This window comes from Fukomys damarensis, unplaced genomic scaffold, assembly GCF_012274545.1.
Source record: "Fukomys damarensis isolate Sample0158 unplaced genomic scaffold, DMR_v1.0_HiC HiC_scaffold_39, whole genome shotgun sequence".
Taxonomy (NCBI): Eukaryota; Metazoa; Chordata; class Mammalia; order Rodentia; family Bathyergidae; genus Fukomys; species Fukomys damarensis.
Window position 1 is genome coordinate 97,954,541 of NW_022900951.1, and position 17,946 is coordinate 97,972,486.

At 34.1% G+C, this 17,946-nt stretch overlaps 1 long non-coding RNA gene across 1 annotated transcript in view; it reads left to right on the forward strand.

Annotated features, from left to right (window-relative positions):
• The first annotated feature begins 681 nt into the window (after positions 1-681).
• LOC104855650 overlaps positions 682-17,946 on the forward strand; it is a 132,527-nt gene continuing 115,262 nt past the window's right edge. The window contains exon 1 of the long non-coding RNA XR_778443.2: positions 682-716. This is a non-coding gene — a long non-coding RNA (uncharacterized LOC104855650). The remainder of the gene's footprint in view (positions 717-17,946) is intronic.

The following is a 17,946-nucleotide window of genomic DNA, read 5'->3' on the forward strand; positions in this document are numbered from 1 at the left end:
TCCTAGTTCTTTCAATCATTGTGTAAGTACAGTTTAGGTTATCTAGTTGCCAAAGCCAGAAAAACTGCATTTTTAATCTTGATTTTAGTCTGCCCCAAATCTCTTTCACTGTAAAAATAATCTCAAATGTTGAAATCCATATCCTAAATATTTTCACATTTTTCCACCCCTACTTCCTTCATTATCACTGTCTTATAATATCAGAGCTTCATTGTTTAGTAGCTGTAAGTGCAGTTAGTTCAATCTCTGAAGTTTTATTTTTTTCACCCATTCTTCACGATACCAAGAAAATGACCTGCATATATCACATATCCGCTTCACACCCAGAACGCTTCATTACTAAAGGCTCACAACACTTTGTATACATTTTGGTTTTTACTATTATTATCTTGTGTTGTCATTTTTAATTTCCAAGAAGACTGAAATCATGTTTATTTTAATTCCTCATGATATCCTGGTAATCTAGCAGAGTACCAAGCATATAGAAAGTGCTTAATTACTGTTTGTTGGAAAGTGTTAGGTATTTCTCCATTTACCTCAGCTGTCTCCATAGGAACATGGATATTTCAATGTGTAAAGTTTAGATAAAAATTTGCTGGTCAAAACAGAATATTTCCTAGCATGGCCCCTATGAACTTCTTTGTAGTATATCAATTTTACTGGCATTTCTGATTTTTTTGCAGGCAACAATGGTAAATGAAAGACTCAAAGTAACTGTGAGTACCTGTCAACTCATAATTACAAGTCCTATTATCTCTGGGGATGCAGGCGACTCCTACAATCACTCACTCTCCATCCATAGGAATCAGTAGTGAAATGTGACACGAAATGGATTATAAATTGTCACCCCGATAAGAAGATTCAGTAATATAGGTCTCTTAAGTAAAAAGAAATTTTATACCTATTAAAAGCTACCTACCTGTTTCTAGAACTAAATGATAATGCCAGTAAAACATACTAAATTATATGGGGCACAATAAAAGCAGTCCTAAGAGGGTAGTTTATAGCTGTACATGCCCACATCACAAAAACAGAGCACACCAAAATAATGAACTTAACAATGCTCTTCAAGGTCCTAGAAAAACAAGAACACTCTAAATAGAAATCCAGTACAAGAAAAAAAAAACTTATAAGACTGATGCAGAACACAATGAAATATAGACCAACACAAAATACAAAGAATCAATGAATTGAATTGATTCTTTGAAAGAATAAGCATAATAGACAAACCCTTTCCCAATATAAACACAAAAGCAAAGAAGAGAGCCAAATCTATTCAATAAGAAATAAAAAGGTAAAGTAACAACAGACACTACCAAAGTAAAAATAAAAAAATTATTAACAACTACATTGCAAACCTGTATACCAGCAAATTGGAGGCTTTAAAAATGGATAGATTCCTAGATACACGTAAATTACTAAAATGGATCCAAGGAGATTTAAAAACCATGACTAACCCAATGACAGGCAGTGAAATTTAAGCAGTAATGAAAAACCTACCAACTGAGAAAAGCCTGGGTCCAGATGTTTCACTGATGGATTTTATGAAAACTTCAGAAAGATCTAACACCAATACTCCCTAAGCTCTTTAACAAAGTTAAAATGGAAGGAGAAATCCCCAAGTCATTCCTGTAACTAACATTAGCCTGCTTCCAAAACTAGACAAGGATAAACAAAAAAGACAACTATAAACCGATCTCTTTCATGAATATAGATGCAACAACCCTCAACAATATACAGGCAAACAGGATGCAATGAATCATTAAAATGATCATGCATCAAGACCAAGTAGGCTTCATTCCAGAGATGCAAGGATGGCTCAACATACACAAATTAATAAATGTAATGTATCACATAAAAAAGAGGCAAGGATAAACATCACGTAATCATATTAATAAACACAGCAAAAGCTTCTGACAAAATCCAAAATCCTTGCATGATAAAATGATAATAAAATAGGTATCAGATAAGAGCCACTTATGATAAACCTATTGCTGACATCATATTAAATAGAGAAAATCTGAAAACTTTCCCTCTAATATCAGGAACAGGACAAGGATGAAAGGATCTCTACTACCATCATTCCAGGCCAACACAATATTTGAAACATTTGCAAGAGACATTAGGAAAGAAAAACAAAAGGAATACATATAGAAAAGGAAAAAGTCAGATCATCATTATTTGCAGATGATATGATTCTCTACATAGAAGAGCCAAAAATCTACCAAATAATTTTGAGAATCAATATCCAAATTCACTAAGATAGGACAATATAAAAATCAATGCACAAAAATCAATAATATCCCTGTACACTAATGATGAATCCACTGAGAAAGAAATTAGGAAAAAATATTCCCAATAGCACCAAGTAAAATTAAATACTTAGAAATTAACCTAACTGAGAAAGTGAAAGACATCTACAATGAAAACTCCAGTACTTTAAAAAAGGAAACTGAAGTGGACATCAATAAATGAAAAGACATCATCTGTTCCTAGATAAGTAGGACCTACCTAATCAAAATAGCCATTGTCCCAAAATTGATATATAAATTAATGTAATTCCAATCAAAATGCAAGCAGCATTCTTCAAAGAACTTGAAAAGACAATCCTCAAATTTATGTGAAACCAGAAGAGCATAGAATAGTAAAAGCAATCATAGATAACAAAAGCACAACGGGAGGCATCACATTCCTGAACTTTAAGTTATATTACAAAATGATTTGATATAAATAGCATGGTATTGACACAAAACAGACATCCGGTTCAGTGGAACATTACAGCATGCACAAACAGCTTGAAGCATGTTGAGCTATTTGATCTTTGACAAAGGGACTGCAAACAAACTAGAGGAAACATAGCTCTTTAATACAGTACCTTAGTTCATGAATAATTTGGTTCACAAACACTTGAAGTCATAGACATAAGCAAGGCCTTCTGGATGAGAAGACTGGCTGCACAGAGAAATATAATTTGAAAAGCTTCTGCACAGCAAAATAGACAACCAACAGAGTGAAAAGAAAACCAAAAGAATGGGCCAAACATTTCTCCAGCTAGTCCTCTGATGGAGGATGAATATCTGCAATATATGAAAAACTCACAAAAATTAGACCCCTTTGATGGAAACCTAATCAAAAAATGGACAAGTAATATCAACAAACACTTCACAAAATAAGTACAGATGTCCAAGAAGTACATGAAGAAATGCTTAATAACCGGAGCAATTAGAGAAACATATTAAAACAATACTGAGATTTCATTTTATCACAGAAATAACAGTCATCATCAAAAAATTAAATAATAGCAAATGCTGATGGGGCTGCAGGGAAAAGGGAACTCATCTATATTGTTGGTAGAAATGTAAACTGCTAAACCATTATGGAAATCACTATAGAGCTTCCTCAAAAATCTAAAACTCAAAATTTTGTTTGACCAAGTTATTCCCCTCCTAGGTATCTTTCCAAAAGAGTTAAAGACATCAAATCACAGTGATACATTCATACCAATGTTTTTCATAGTACAATTCATAATAGCTATATTGGAAACAGCCTGTATTTCAATCAACAGATGAGTGAATATAGAAAATGTTGTATCAACACACAATGGAGTATTACTCTGCCCTAAAGAAAGATAATCATGTGTCAGTTTTAGGAGAATGGATGCACCTTAACACCACAATGTTAAGTTAAGTGAACCAGACAAACAAGCTTCTCTATCGCATGATTTCTCTTATATAATAAATCTAAAATATATGTAAAAATCAAAATAAAAGAGCTTATAGACATAGGGAGAAAGATCTTTCTCAAATGGGAAGGAGATCAAGGGATGGAGAGAGAACAGGGAAAAAGATGAAAAAAGGAATTAAGATGTTTATGTACATGTACCAACTGCACACAAGGAATTAAACACACACTGCAAAGATGTACTAATAAAAATTGGAAAAACAAATAAAAGCTTCCTGTTTCATTATAATAACCTTTCTTAATGAAGCTAGTATCTGAAATTTGAAGTAGAAGCAAGATGAAGGTGAAAAGGGAGGGTTGAATGCTTCAGTGAGTTGCACATCAATAGTATCTCTTCTCCATAGCTCACCATAAATGATTAAAAATCACCCCTGGGGGGCTTGGCTTGAATCTCCCACTTGTAACAGGAGGTTTGTGAGGAAAAGAGCAGCTACCCATCTGCTACAAAAATGAAAGGAAATAAATCAGACTTAATCCATTTTATGCTGAAGATCTGTATTCTCTAAGGTGGATTTATTTATTTTATTTTAATTTAAAAACTTTTCTTTATATCTGTTTAAATGAAGATAGTTTTTATTTCCTAGCTGTATAGGGAAAAGAAAAATCGTAATTTCTTAAAATACATCAAATCGATGTGGTCTTTGAATTAGCAATGACCTCATTCATTTCAAAAATTAATTTTTTAGCATTACTCAGGTAAAACATTCATTTTAGATAAACATGCAGAGACAGATAAAGAAAAAGTCATATGCCTGTCAACTAGTGATAACCGTGTTTTTAAAATTTAGAATAACAGCTATGTGAACTAAAATTTGCATACCATGCAGTTTACAATGTTAAAGTGCATAATTTAGTAGATTTTAGCAATATTGTCAGAATTATACAACCAAGACTACACTCAAATTTAGATCACTTTTGTTACCCCAAAACAAAACACTCTATCCACTAGATGTCACCTACCAATCCCTCCCCTCTAAATCTAGGCAACCACTTAACTACTATCTTCATAGATTTTCCCATTCTGGGAATTTGTTTATTCAAAGTAGACCATGTTCATAAGGACAATAAATGCTTTAACATATCCAAAGAAACGGAAATACTGCAAAGTGAGCTCTCACACCATATTGGAGTGAAAATAAAAATTAAATAGGACTGGAGATTTAGGTCAGTGGTTCCGCTCCTTGCCTCGCAAGCGCAAGATCCCGAGTTTGATCCTCCGTACCAAAAAATAAATAAATAAATAAATAAAATAAAGCTCAATAACCTAAATAGCCAAAAAACATAGAATACACTAACTTTCTCTCTCTTTTTTCTATTATTGTGTCTGTCTTTTATTTCACACTTTATTTACATATCAGCATTTCCATATAAGCGGAAAGGTGATGTTCAAGCTTGTGTCTCTTGACTTGTTTCACTTAAAATTATGGTCTTATAGTGCATCCTAAAAATATATAGTTTTCCTAAAAATCCTTAAGTTTATCTTTCTTTATGGCAGAACAGTACTCCATTATGTATAATTACTACATTTCCTTTATTCATTCTTCTGTTCATTGACATAAAAGCTGTTTCCAAGATTTAGCTATTACAAATTATACTGCTATAAACATGGGTATACATATATCACTGTGGTCTGATGTTTTTAACTCTTTTGGGAAGATACCTAAAAGGGGAATAGCTGGGTCAAATGGAATTTCTATTTTTATTTTTTGAAGAATCTCCATGAGGCTGTATTATTTTACACTCTCACAACAATGAAGAAGGGTTCTTTTCTCCCTTCAGCCTTATCACCATTTATTATTGGTTAATTTCTTGATGGTAGCCATTTTTTAGGGGCAAAATGCAATCTTAATGCTATTTTAATTTTCATTTCTCAAATGGTCGGTGACATTGAATACTTTTTGTGTATTTATTGGCCAATCATACTTCTGCCTCTGAGAAGTGTCTATTCTCTTAAGGTGCCCATTTTTTTATTGGATCTTTAAATTTGTGAGCCTGATTTTTTTTAGTTCTTTATATATTCTAGATGTTTATCCTTTGTCTGTGGAGTAGCTGTCAAAAATTTTGTTAGCCATTGTTAACATTTTGATTTGAGTATATGACTTCCATGTATTTATAAAAATGGTTTATTCTGAACATGGTTCTGTCAATTGTTTAATCTCTGTCAATAATATGTCGCATATAGCTCTTCTTGTCAGTAAACTCAAGTAAAATACAAGATGTGATTGAGAAATGCAGTGAATATTAAATTTTTTAAATTGTTACTGTAAAACAAACATTACCATTAATGTCCCTCAAAATATTCCCCCTTGCTTCAAACACACTTATGCCGTACTTCTTTACCACTTTCTCAAGCAGTTCTGAAAGTTTTGTTTTCTGTGTGTTTTTAGTCGCACTGTCATGTCTATCTTAATGTCCTGAATTAATTCAAAACATTATCATTTCATGGTCATTTTGACTTTGAGAGGTGCCAGAATTCACACAGTTCAAGATCTGGTGAATAAAGTGAATAAAGACACATTGTAATGTGTTTATGAGCCTGCATTTCTGTTGGATGGCACTTGGTAACAACATTCACTATATTTTTTAATTGAGTTTATTGGTACATTTTAGGTATACAATACAGTTACATTCATCATTGGGATCTTGTACCTGTACATGACAGGTCTTGGTTCTCATTTTTTCCCCTTGTCCCTGCCCTCCCTTCACGCCCTCCTCCCCTCCCCATTTACAAACACTTTATTTCCATTTTTTTCACTGTATTTTTTAATCACATCTCATAAAGACATTCACAAAAGAGGATTTTCAGAATTGCTTGAGAAAGTAGCAAGAAGGATGAAGTTAGTGAGAGTACTCTGTTTTGTTGGGCTTTAATGGAAATGTGTTTTTACTATAGTAATTTAAAAAATTTAAACATCCATGTGTATTTTGAGGAGAAATTGTATAATTTTAGTGGTTGCATAGTATTACTTTATATGGATATACATTGTGTAATTTCAAAATCCTTTTAGGTTGTTTCTAATTTACCAGAATTATTCTGAACTAAGATTATGCATATTCAAACTTATTTTTTAGGATAAACTTCCATATCTATCTAGATAAAATAAATCATGTTGGACAAAATTAAAAATCTCTATTAGCAAAATCAAAGGTTTTTGCTCCTACTATACATCCATTGCAGGTATGTATGAGAACACTGCTTTTTAAGCAGAGACCCAAACTTATTGCTTCTCCTTTGTCTTTTGACACTGCTCTCTCTACATGTACTTCAATGAATATCTTCACAAAGAATGAGAATAAAGCAAATTCCCAACTGGCTTTGATGGTCACATTCCTTGTCCAGAACTACTTGTATGGCTGTATTTAACCTCAAAGGACTGCCTGTTTTTCTCCAGCACTGTTTCCCTACTCTACTTCTTGACTGCCATGAACTGAGCTTCTTTCTCCACCACACCCTTCCATCATGACATTCCTGTCTTGGAGCCAGGGCCGAATCTCCTGAACTATGAGCCCCTTCAATTCCCCCTTTAAGTTGTGAGTGTCCAGTGTTGTGTCTAGCAATGGGAGAGATGATCAGAATAGCATTTTAAATGTTTTCACTTACTGTAAGTATTGCACACTTCTGGCATTATTTTCTTTTCCTTCAAATTCATAATATAATTGACTTCATGGATGCAAGTACAATTGAAATGAATATAGCTTTTTCGAAGATGCCCTCATAGGATATTTGAAGATATACACATATGGTCAAGGGTACTTGGTCAAGGAGTAGATCTCTGTGCTCTAATTTAAAGAATATAATAGTTTTTTATCTGTTCTGTGTAAAAGTCTCATCTTCCTTACAATACTGGAGATACTTTACTGATGAAGGCAATGTCTTTCTTTTTTGATTTCCCCATGTGCATAATACATTCGTAGGTATGCAAGTAGAAGCTTACTAAATATATACAATATTCACTCATGATCATAAGAGATAAGTTCCAGACACCCTAGTGGATACCTGAAACCATATAGCGTACCAAACCCTATGTATAGTGTATTTTTCATACAAATTTATACCTACGATAGAATTTAATTTGTAGATCAGGTACTGTAAAATTAAACACTAACTGAAAATGAAATGGAATTATAAAAATATATGGATAATACTTGATTCATGATGGTTCCTTATTGATTTTCCAAATGTAAAATTGTGTGAGAAAAATTTTGATCTTTTGCCTGGCTAGTGATATATACTGGGTTAATCTTTTGTGATGCTAAGTAGTAGTACCAAGCCACATTTCTCAGTCAGCCAGTACAATTGCATCACTAGGAGAAACTGCTGGTGCTGTGGGGTGCATTGTGTTACTAGCATTGTTTGGATACAAATATTTAATAAAATACGTGAGATTTCCAATATTTTATTATAAAATAATTTTTAAGTTAGATTAGCTTTCCAACTGTAGGTTGACATAAATATTCTAAGTTCATTAAGGTGGTTTAGATTAAACTATGATGTTTGGTAGTTTAGGTGTTTTTTAAATGCGTTTTCAATTTAGGATATTTTCTTTTTTATGTAGCATTACTTATTTATTTTATTAGTATGTGTTTACAGTACATAATGGATATTTTTATCACAAGGAGTTGATATAAGTACATAACACACATTAATTCTTTTTTCTCCCCTACACCCATCCTTCCCTGCGCCTAGCTCGTTTCCCTTTCCATTTTCAAAAGTTCTATTTCCATTTCTTCCTTCAATTCTTTTGTTCCATTCATTTTCTCTCCCCAGTATCCCCTTTCTCTATCCCATATTCCCTTTCCAGTTTGAAAAAAAATATCTGCCTACTTTTCATTATCTATCATTTATTTTGCTGTCATTTACATTTTGGATTTCTTACATAAGAGAAACTAAGCAAGAGGGATGTGGTGGTCTGTAATCCCAGCACTCAGGAATCTGTGGCAGGAAGATCACTATGAGTTCAAGACCAGCCTGGGCTACATAGCGAGTTCAAGTTCAGCCTGAACTACATAGTGAGACCTTGTCTCAACCACCCTACAAAAAGAGAAACTATGCAATATTCAAGATTATGTGTCTGAGTTATTTCTCTGAATAGTATGGTGTGAAGGTACATCCATTTACTTACCAGTGCTTAAAGTTTATTGTTCTTTGTGGCAGAGTAGTACTCCATTGTATATAAATACTACATTTTCTTTATCTATTCAACTTAGGATATTTTCATCTATGATAAGTTTATTGGGGTGCTGCCATAGGGAGAGAACCTCTGTAGTATAAGAAAAAAGTTATTATCTCCTCAAAAAACAATTGGTGAGTTTTGTTTTATGAGTGTAATCCTTAATATGGTTGTCAGCCTGATTGGATTGAAAGACACCTAGAAAATGGGTAAATTACATTTCTGGGTTTGTCTGTGAGAGTGTTTCCAGAGACAGTTGACATGTGGGTCAATGAACTGATTGAGGAAGACCTATTCTGAGCTTAGATCTGATGATCTAATGGGCAAAGGGCCCAGACAGAAGAAAAAGTAAAATAAGGAAAAAGGTCCCATACCTGTATATCTTTGACTGCTCTTGAGTGATCATGATTTTTGCTACTGCCATCACCCATGGACATCTTCTCCAGTTTCATTAACATTCGAATGTAGATTTTTCATCTGAAACTCTCTGGGGGAATTCTAAGCCTTTAGTCTTGAATTTAAACTTTATCATTGGTCCCTCTTATTCTAAGACTTCCAGCTTCTTCAATTTGATATCTATTTCTTCAGCCTGATATGGCCATTGTAGAACTAATTATTCAGTCTCTGATTATGTCAGCTAATCTAATATATCTTGTGTTCTAATTTTACCCCACCACACACACACAAAAACCCATATACATACATTTTCAACTGGTTTTATTCCTCTCTAGAACCTTGACTCGACTCATGAAACATATTATTTTGTAGCTTGAGGTTTGAGAGCAAAACTAGCCAAAATTTGTTTTACTTCTTGCTATAGGTTGTAGCAACTTCACCAGTTTTTTTCTTATACATTTGAGCAATTTCACATTTACAATTAAAGAATTTATTTTACACTTAAAGGAAACTAAAGAAATCACGTTATGACTTCTCTTTACCTGAATTGCCAGTATCACTACTCTTGCACATTGGAGTTATTATTAAGTAAAAAAGTGTTACTTGAATACAGGACTGTGTTGCTGTGACAATCAACCTGATAACAGAGAAAGCTACTAACTAATAATGAGTAGAATAGCATATACAGCATGGATATGCTGGACAAATTGATGATTTACATCCTGGGTGGGGTAAAACAGAACAGCACTAGATTTCATCACACCAATCAAAACAGCATGTCATTTAACCTATGAATTATTTATTTCTTTAATTTTCCATTTAACATTTTCAGACCTCTTGATTGTAGATAATTAAAACTACAGAAAACAAAACTATGCATGAGGAGGATAAATGTATTCAATGAAACTAATTAAAATGGAAATGGAGCCTATTTTATGAGTGTTTTTCATTCATATTATAACAAGTATTTAAATTGAGGAATTATTCTGGTATGTATGCTTTTGCTAAGAGAGTTTTTAAGTATTTTGTAACATTGTTAAGGGCAAGACCAAGTAATGGCAGTGGAATTTCCCCCTTTGTGCCTGTAGATGAAAAGTAATATTAAAAAGCATTCTCTAAACATGGGTTGAAAGTAAATATTTTTGCTTAGAAAAATATTTTCAGATATTATAAGTTTAATAGGAAAAATGGAGACTAAAGGACTTTCATCTCTGATTCAGTGCCCATAGTTTTACAGTTTAAGAGTTTATCTTGATAAACACAAGTAAACATAACATTTTGGCCTGATTTTTGGCAGAGTCTAAGGTTGAAAGGGTTTTAATGTTTTGGTGGCCTGAATTATAATTTATTAAGATGCCGTGCCAATGTGTAGTTGTATTTTAACAGAGAAGTGGAGGTGTAGGTGGAGAGAACATATTGTGAATTTCCTTTTCTTTATGAATATGTTCAGAGCTCGTTTTAACTGGTGAAGATTAGAGGTTTAGCACAAAGAGGACTTAACGATTGTTCTGAATTACCGAACCAGCATGACCATTTATTTTAGCTTTTGCAGCATAATATAAAACTGAATCTGTGAATTTCAGTTAAAAAGAAATCAGAGGAATCACTATATGTTTGAGATAACAACATGAATTCATTGTGAGATTTCATATTATAAAAGATAAGACATTTTAACTAATAAGGGAAGTATGATATTGGGTTGGATATCTTAGGTCAGATTTGTCTATTTCTATGTTTTTTAGTAAGAGAACAGAGTTAAGTATTCATCTGCCTGAAGGCAGGGGAGTGAGTCAAACTACTTGCAGTTCTACTGGAAGTAAGACTAAGATTTTGTGCAACCTCTTGTGTGCTACAAATATGACCTTTAAGCTTACTTTTCAAACTGACTGGCTTGGAAGCTGTCTAGCAGATTAGCAAAACATACTTCTGGGAGTGTCTGGGTGAGTAAAGGAAGCATGACCTTAGGCATAATATTTGTTCTCTGGCCTTTTCTTTTCTAGTACTGTTCTGCTCTGCTTCCTGGTTTCCACAAATCAAGAAGCTATGCCCTTCTCCCATGATATTCTTGTCTTAGAGTAATCCAATCATGAATGGAACTTCTGAAAACAAAAGAGAAATAACCTCCCCCGCTTTAAATTGTGGGTGTGAGGTATTTTCTCCAGCACTGGATATAGAACATCTTATAGAAGTGGGACTGCGTCTCTGGTTGTACCAGATCATGTGATTCAGAAGCCTTTGGAACTAATTTGAAGGAGGATTTAAGAAATATTTGGAGAATCAGTCAAATGAAAGCCTAAAAGCTTATAAGGAGATCTTGATGGGTAATGCTGGTTAGAGCTCAAAAATCCAGAATGCTGAGAGGAAGGCTAGGCTTTTGAGGTTTTAGATAGAAATGAAAACTCTATAGGCAATTGGGTTAGGCCCATTGATATTACATTATGACAAATGTCTACATTTTTTCCATATCCTACAAGTTTGTATCAGGCTAAATTTATAGTTGGTGAACTAATTGATCTGGTAGAGGAGATTTTAAGGCAGCCTGAATTTCAGGCAGTGGCATGAATACTTCTGGCTGCTTTTAGCCAGGTTTGCAATGAGAATTAGAGGCAAAAAGCAGAGCAGAAATATGTGAAAATTTGTATCTTGGCAAGAAAAGAAGCGTTTGTAAAGTTGGAGCCAAGGAAAGTGTGGTTGCTGAAAAGATTAGTGCCATTAAAAAGGAGCCAAGTACTTTATACCAGGATAATAAATAAGTTCACTTGAGGACATCTCAGGAACTGGCTAGTCTTCACCCATTGCAGGATCCAGGATCTAAAAGAGTCAACCCCTTGGAAAGATATTGCTTGAAGAAGAGAACCTCAAGCTGCCATCTTCACTCAGAACTGTGTAGGGAAGTGAAACACTAAGTTCAGCAATATAGCCACTCAGAGGCCACAATAGCCATGGTTTAAGGGGTCCAGCTACTACTTGAGATGGCAGCAGGCTTTGGCATAATTCATATGGTACCAATTATATAAGCATGAAGAGTACATTTTAAGGTCATTGAGGCTTCAACCTAGATTTCAAAGGAAAACCTGAGGAGGTGAGCAATTGAACCTGAGATGGTGATGTATAAAGCTGTGAGAGTGAAACTGAAGGTCCACTGGAGACCCTAGGAAGTTGGAGAGGCCAGGAACATGAAATGTTTACCGAGGAAATTCTGAGGCACCAAGTAAAGGCAGCCCAAGTGGCCATGTAGGTTGCAACCAAAAAGATCCTAGAATCAGGGCTGTTCAATGTATTTTGAATTCATATCTTGCCATCACATACCCTGGGTGCTGGACATGGATCAATGGGGTTTAATGTTTGCCCTGCTGAATTTGGTTCTGTTTTGCTCCTATTCCTTTCTATTTTCCTATTACTCCCTTTCAGAATGGGAACGTTTATCCTGTGCCATTGTATGTTAGAACTATTTAACACTCATTATTTTTATAAGGTCTTACTGCTAAAAGTTTAACTTAAGTCTCAGAGAAGATTTTGGACTTGGACTTTTTAGCAATCCTGGAACTGTTAAGACCTTGACAACTCTTGACATGGATTTAATATATTTTGCATAATTAGATGGATGTGAACCTGTTGGGGCCAATGGCAGAATGTTATGATTGAGAGGTAAAATATCCTCCAAAAATCTTGTGTTTAGATGCATAAGTTTAGGAAGGTTATTGGATCATGAAAGCAATATGCTCATCAGTAGGTTAACCCACTGAATATTGCTATTATGAGGTGCAGCTAAATTGGAGACCATTTTAGCCTGAGGGTGCACTACTGGAGCACACATCTTTCTCACTGGCTCTTTCCTTTTCTCTCTGCTTCCCATGATTTGAGCGGCTTTATTCTATCAGGCCCTTCAACCATGCCGTTGCTTCCTTGGAGCCTGCCAACCATGCATTTATTGAACCCACTAAAAAATTGAATCAAAGTAAACCTTTCCTCCTTTAAGTTATGGATATCTGGTATTTTGTCCCAACAATGGCAAAGTGACTAACACAAAGTAATATTAGTTCTACATTATTCTCATTTTGGCTTTTTGCACTTCCTATTTCATAGAGTTTAACCAGATCTTAAGGTAGAGCTGTGAATTCGTGTATGTCATTGAGTTTGCACCATTCATTGGATTTTAGTAAATATTCAGTATTGTTACAGAAATTAAAACAGAAGAAACTGTTCTTACTATAAAGGCCCATGCAGAATCATACCTAAACAACCAGCAAGTAAAATATTTTATGATATATCCTGGTTTTATAGTAGTATTAGGAAGACTTTGTACAAGATGGAATGAAGTCTAGAGAAGGGAAGACTTGAGGAAATATCTGTGGATAAGAAAGATTTAGGTAAGCTGAGGTCAGAAGCAAGGGATCCACAACCAGGAAAATCAGATATAACTGGAGGTGCCAGAAATCTATCCTTGAAAGCTTTCTTTGACTTAAATGAATATTATTGTCCCATTTTGTTTGCTCAGTAACAACTTTTTCTTCCTAGATATCTTTATTGTCCACTGTGAACTTATTTCTAGAATTAAATCATAAAAGTATTTGTCATATTCCTACGAAAATACAACATGGGGAATTCCTGAAAAATTATTAGCACCAGTACACCGAAGACTGGATTCTGCTTACATGAATCTCCTTTATATTGTTTAATGTATCTAATGTAATTGTTCTGTATATGCTCTTATATGGAGACAGGAGAAGTCATTTATATGTGGTATTTTCAAGGGGGGGGAAGTTAATTTATTGCATATGTGTAGAATGTGAACTGTTTTCCTAGCAAAGAATATTTGCTTATATGAATTCCTTAGTCTCTAATGTGACATTCTTAGCCATTAATATCTCTACTTAGTTCTTTCTTTCTCTACTTTGTTCTTTCTCTCTCTCTCTCTTTCTTTTCTTTCTTTTTTATTTTACAAAGCTTTTTTTAGATTCATGTACAGATCCTGTTCAACAGTGGCAGGGCACATGTAACAATTAGCACATGCCACTAGCAATGAGATACAGCAATGCATTTTATAGATTATGTCAGCCAGTCACTGATAAAATTCACATATTCCATATTCAAAACCTATACAATGAGGGTAATCTGGCATGTGTCTGTCTGTCTCTCTCTGATCTTTCTATTCAAAATCCCTTTAATTAAGAGCATTTAAATTCTTTGCTACTGAAAAATCTACAATAAGTTGTCTATATAAGTTCATTCGATATGAAATTAAATATAAAACAGGGTTTCTGAGCATGCATTTTTACTGAAGTTTTCTTTCATTAACTGTTTCTGAAGAAATAGTATTTAGCAAACATCTTAGATATGGTATGAGTATCAAAAAGTGTACCAATACCTTGTTATTTCCAAGAAAGCACTTCATGTGGGAGGTAGCAGTAATCTAAAATAATAGTAAATTTTGATTTTCTTCAATTCTAAGCCATACTTCCTTGTTTTTTGTATTGCAATATCTTTTTAAGCCGCCCTTGCATTTCTTGTCTAATACTCTTTCAGAACTTACCCCTGATGTTGGGACAACATTGTATTGTTTTTGCTGTATTGTGATTTCTGTGCAAAGTGACAAAATATGTGCAGATATCATAGTTTGATGAATGAATTTGAGAGAAATGACTTTATGTGGCAACTTTTGAAAGAAACTAGGATTAACAATAATCTAGAATATTGGTTTGTCAAATAATGGAATAATTAGTTTCTGAATGATGTTGAGAGAGAATGATTATCTTGCATATGCAAACAGGTTTGATAAAAATATGCTTTATCTTAACCCAATATCCACTAAAGATTATGGATCACTAGGAAAATGGAAATTCAAGTTGTTAGAATGATCTCAGCCATCTACATGACAAAAAAATTCAAGGTAACTTCATTTAATATCCAGGTTCCTCCACATCACTTTCACCCAAGTTCATTTAAATTCTACAAGGAGTGAGTATGACCTTTATTTTTAATACAAACCAGATAAAATAATCGTATGTATTGTTTAGAGAAACAATTTATAATCTGACATAGCACTTTCAGGTTTCACAAGGTAAACCATTTTTGTACCATAAGCCTATCTGGGAAGTTCTGTTCTGTTTTTCCTATTTATTTCAGATTCCTTTCTTTTTTACATGTTATCAGTTAGCTTTCTCATTGCTTAGAGACAATACCTGACATCAACAATTTAAAGGAGGAGAAGCTTAATTTGGCTGAGAGTTTCAGGGGATTCAGTCCATGGTTGCTGGCTCTATGGGAAGAGCATTGTAAAGTTGCTCAATTCATGATTACCAGGAAGCAAGCAGGGAAGCAAGAGCTGAGAGGAAGGGTCTAGGCATTAGATAAAGTAGCCAAAGTTACACCTCCATGATTCATCCAGACATGTCCAGGAGTGTGCTTTACAAACCCTGTCTAATTAAGTAGATAATTAAGCTTAACTGTCTTACCAAATTTGATGGAACTTATAAAGAAGAAGATTTTTTTTCCTGAAGAATCTTTAGCTTTTTGAAACAGTAATTGAAGGAAAATATGGAAACTTCTTGAAAAGAAGAGAGACCTATCTATGGATACCATGTTTCCATTTAGAATGTCTTTCAAAGATATATATGGACCATTAAGTAGACTGAGACAAAAGTAAATCATCACAATAGTTTCTAGAATATTATTATTTTAGTTTTTAAAGAGGGTACTCTCTGCACAAGAAAAGCAGACTGCCATCTATGTGTAAAGATTTGAGGGAAATTGAATAACCTGCCTGCCCAGAATTGTGTCCTCTACTGATCAATAATAGTTCTCAAATTCTCACTGTGGTAATGATATATTTAATCTAGAAAGTGTCAATATTAACATGTAAACATGTTAAATGAATAGAATAAAACATTGATTCATCAATAATATTCATTATCACATTACCATTCAAGTGTTTATCAAGTAAAGGTAATTGTTGTTAAGCAGAAAATAATTCTTAGAGGAAATACAACCTAGCACAAAGAAATTTGAAGATGAAAGAGGTATAAAAGGGTGCATTGGTGTCTAGAATAGATGGCTGAAATGAGGTACTGCTATTTGGACAGGGTGAGTGGTGAGAGGGAAGGTGCTTTGGGATGCCAGGTCCAAAATACCAAAAGGAAAAGTAAGCAATGTCAATAAATGAGTATTTTATTATTCAGTACTCCCTTTATGCAGTTCTCAAGGAAGCACGATAATCCATTCATATAATGGTTCGCACTGAAGTCCTTATACATTTCAAAACTAGTTTCTGGCTCAAAGATTATTATCAAGATATAATTCACATATAAATATACACTTACTGAATGCTTTGAAGCAATTTCCTTATAGTGGAAGATATGTAGAACTGTAAGGACGCTTATCGTCTAATCCTGTGTTTTTCAAAATATGTTTCCTGGGATCTTGTTGTTCTAAAAAAACTGTGGTGGTGGTCACTGTAGAGGTAAAGATATGAAATGACAGTAACGTGCTCATGGTTCAAGTAGAGCAAATATGAAGTTTTATCTATTTTCACTATTTTGCCTTTGAGCAGTGATTTTTTTGAAAAGCATATTTCATTGATTTTTAAATTTCTTTAAAGCCTAGGGACCTAATGTAACTCCTTCATTTAACAGATGAAGAGCTTGAGTTATTTAAATTATAATTTCAAAATTCTGGTTAACTTTTAAATGCAATACATGTTAAAGATTAATATGAATGGGTGTTAGTAAGTACAATGAAGTAATTTAATAAAAAATAAATTTGCATTATACATAAATAATAAACTAAGATTCTGTTACTATGCAAGAATTAATTACAGGACCAAAATGAAATCATATTAAAAGTACTGTTAACTTATTGTGTTTGGGTTTGTAAAGGCTACTTACTGATTTTAGACTTGAACTGTTTTTTATATGAGTGCTTGAAAACTTACAAAGGAAGGGATCACTTGAAAAAATTTTAATCAGTTAGGATAACACTTGAATGACCAAATTTTTTCTGATGTTGGTTGCAGCCATGGCTTCACTGTGCTTCATGAATGTCACTTTGGTGCCTCTGCGATTTTTCTCCTGACTTTGTTCCCTCAGACCATCATTATTCTCAACTGTACTTTTCTAATCTAACCAGTTTTTCTAGTCTACTGAAGCTTTATGTCTTCCAGAAAGTCTTCGCTGAGCACCTAGCCCTCATTAACCTTGCCCATCTCTGGCAATTCAGACTTGGCTTCTTGTTCTTTGGCTTGGGATTTTTTTTTTTTTTTGTCCCACTGGTCTGATCCTTTGGCTTGGTATATGGTGGTCATAATAATTTCTCAGTGCCCTTACCATGTGATGTAATTTTTGAAGCAAAAGCTTTCCTAATCTCTTTTCACCTCCTCTACATCAAAAGTTACCTCGTTAATAGTAATTAATTAGTAAATACTTGTTAGTTGACTATTATCATCACTTCCTTTAAATAGTCTTAAAGAACATGCATTCTGGCTGCCTGCCTGTCTGCGATCACCCGGCGGCGTGTGCGCGAGCTCCCGGCCTGCGCGGGAGCTCCCGGCCTGCGCGACAACAGACCCAGGAAGGAAGGTAGCCGCGCGGGCGCCCTTGAAACACCCACACGACCCCCCCCCCCGCACTCAACATCCCCGTCC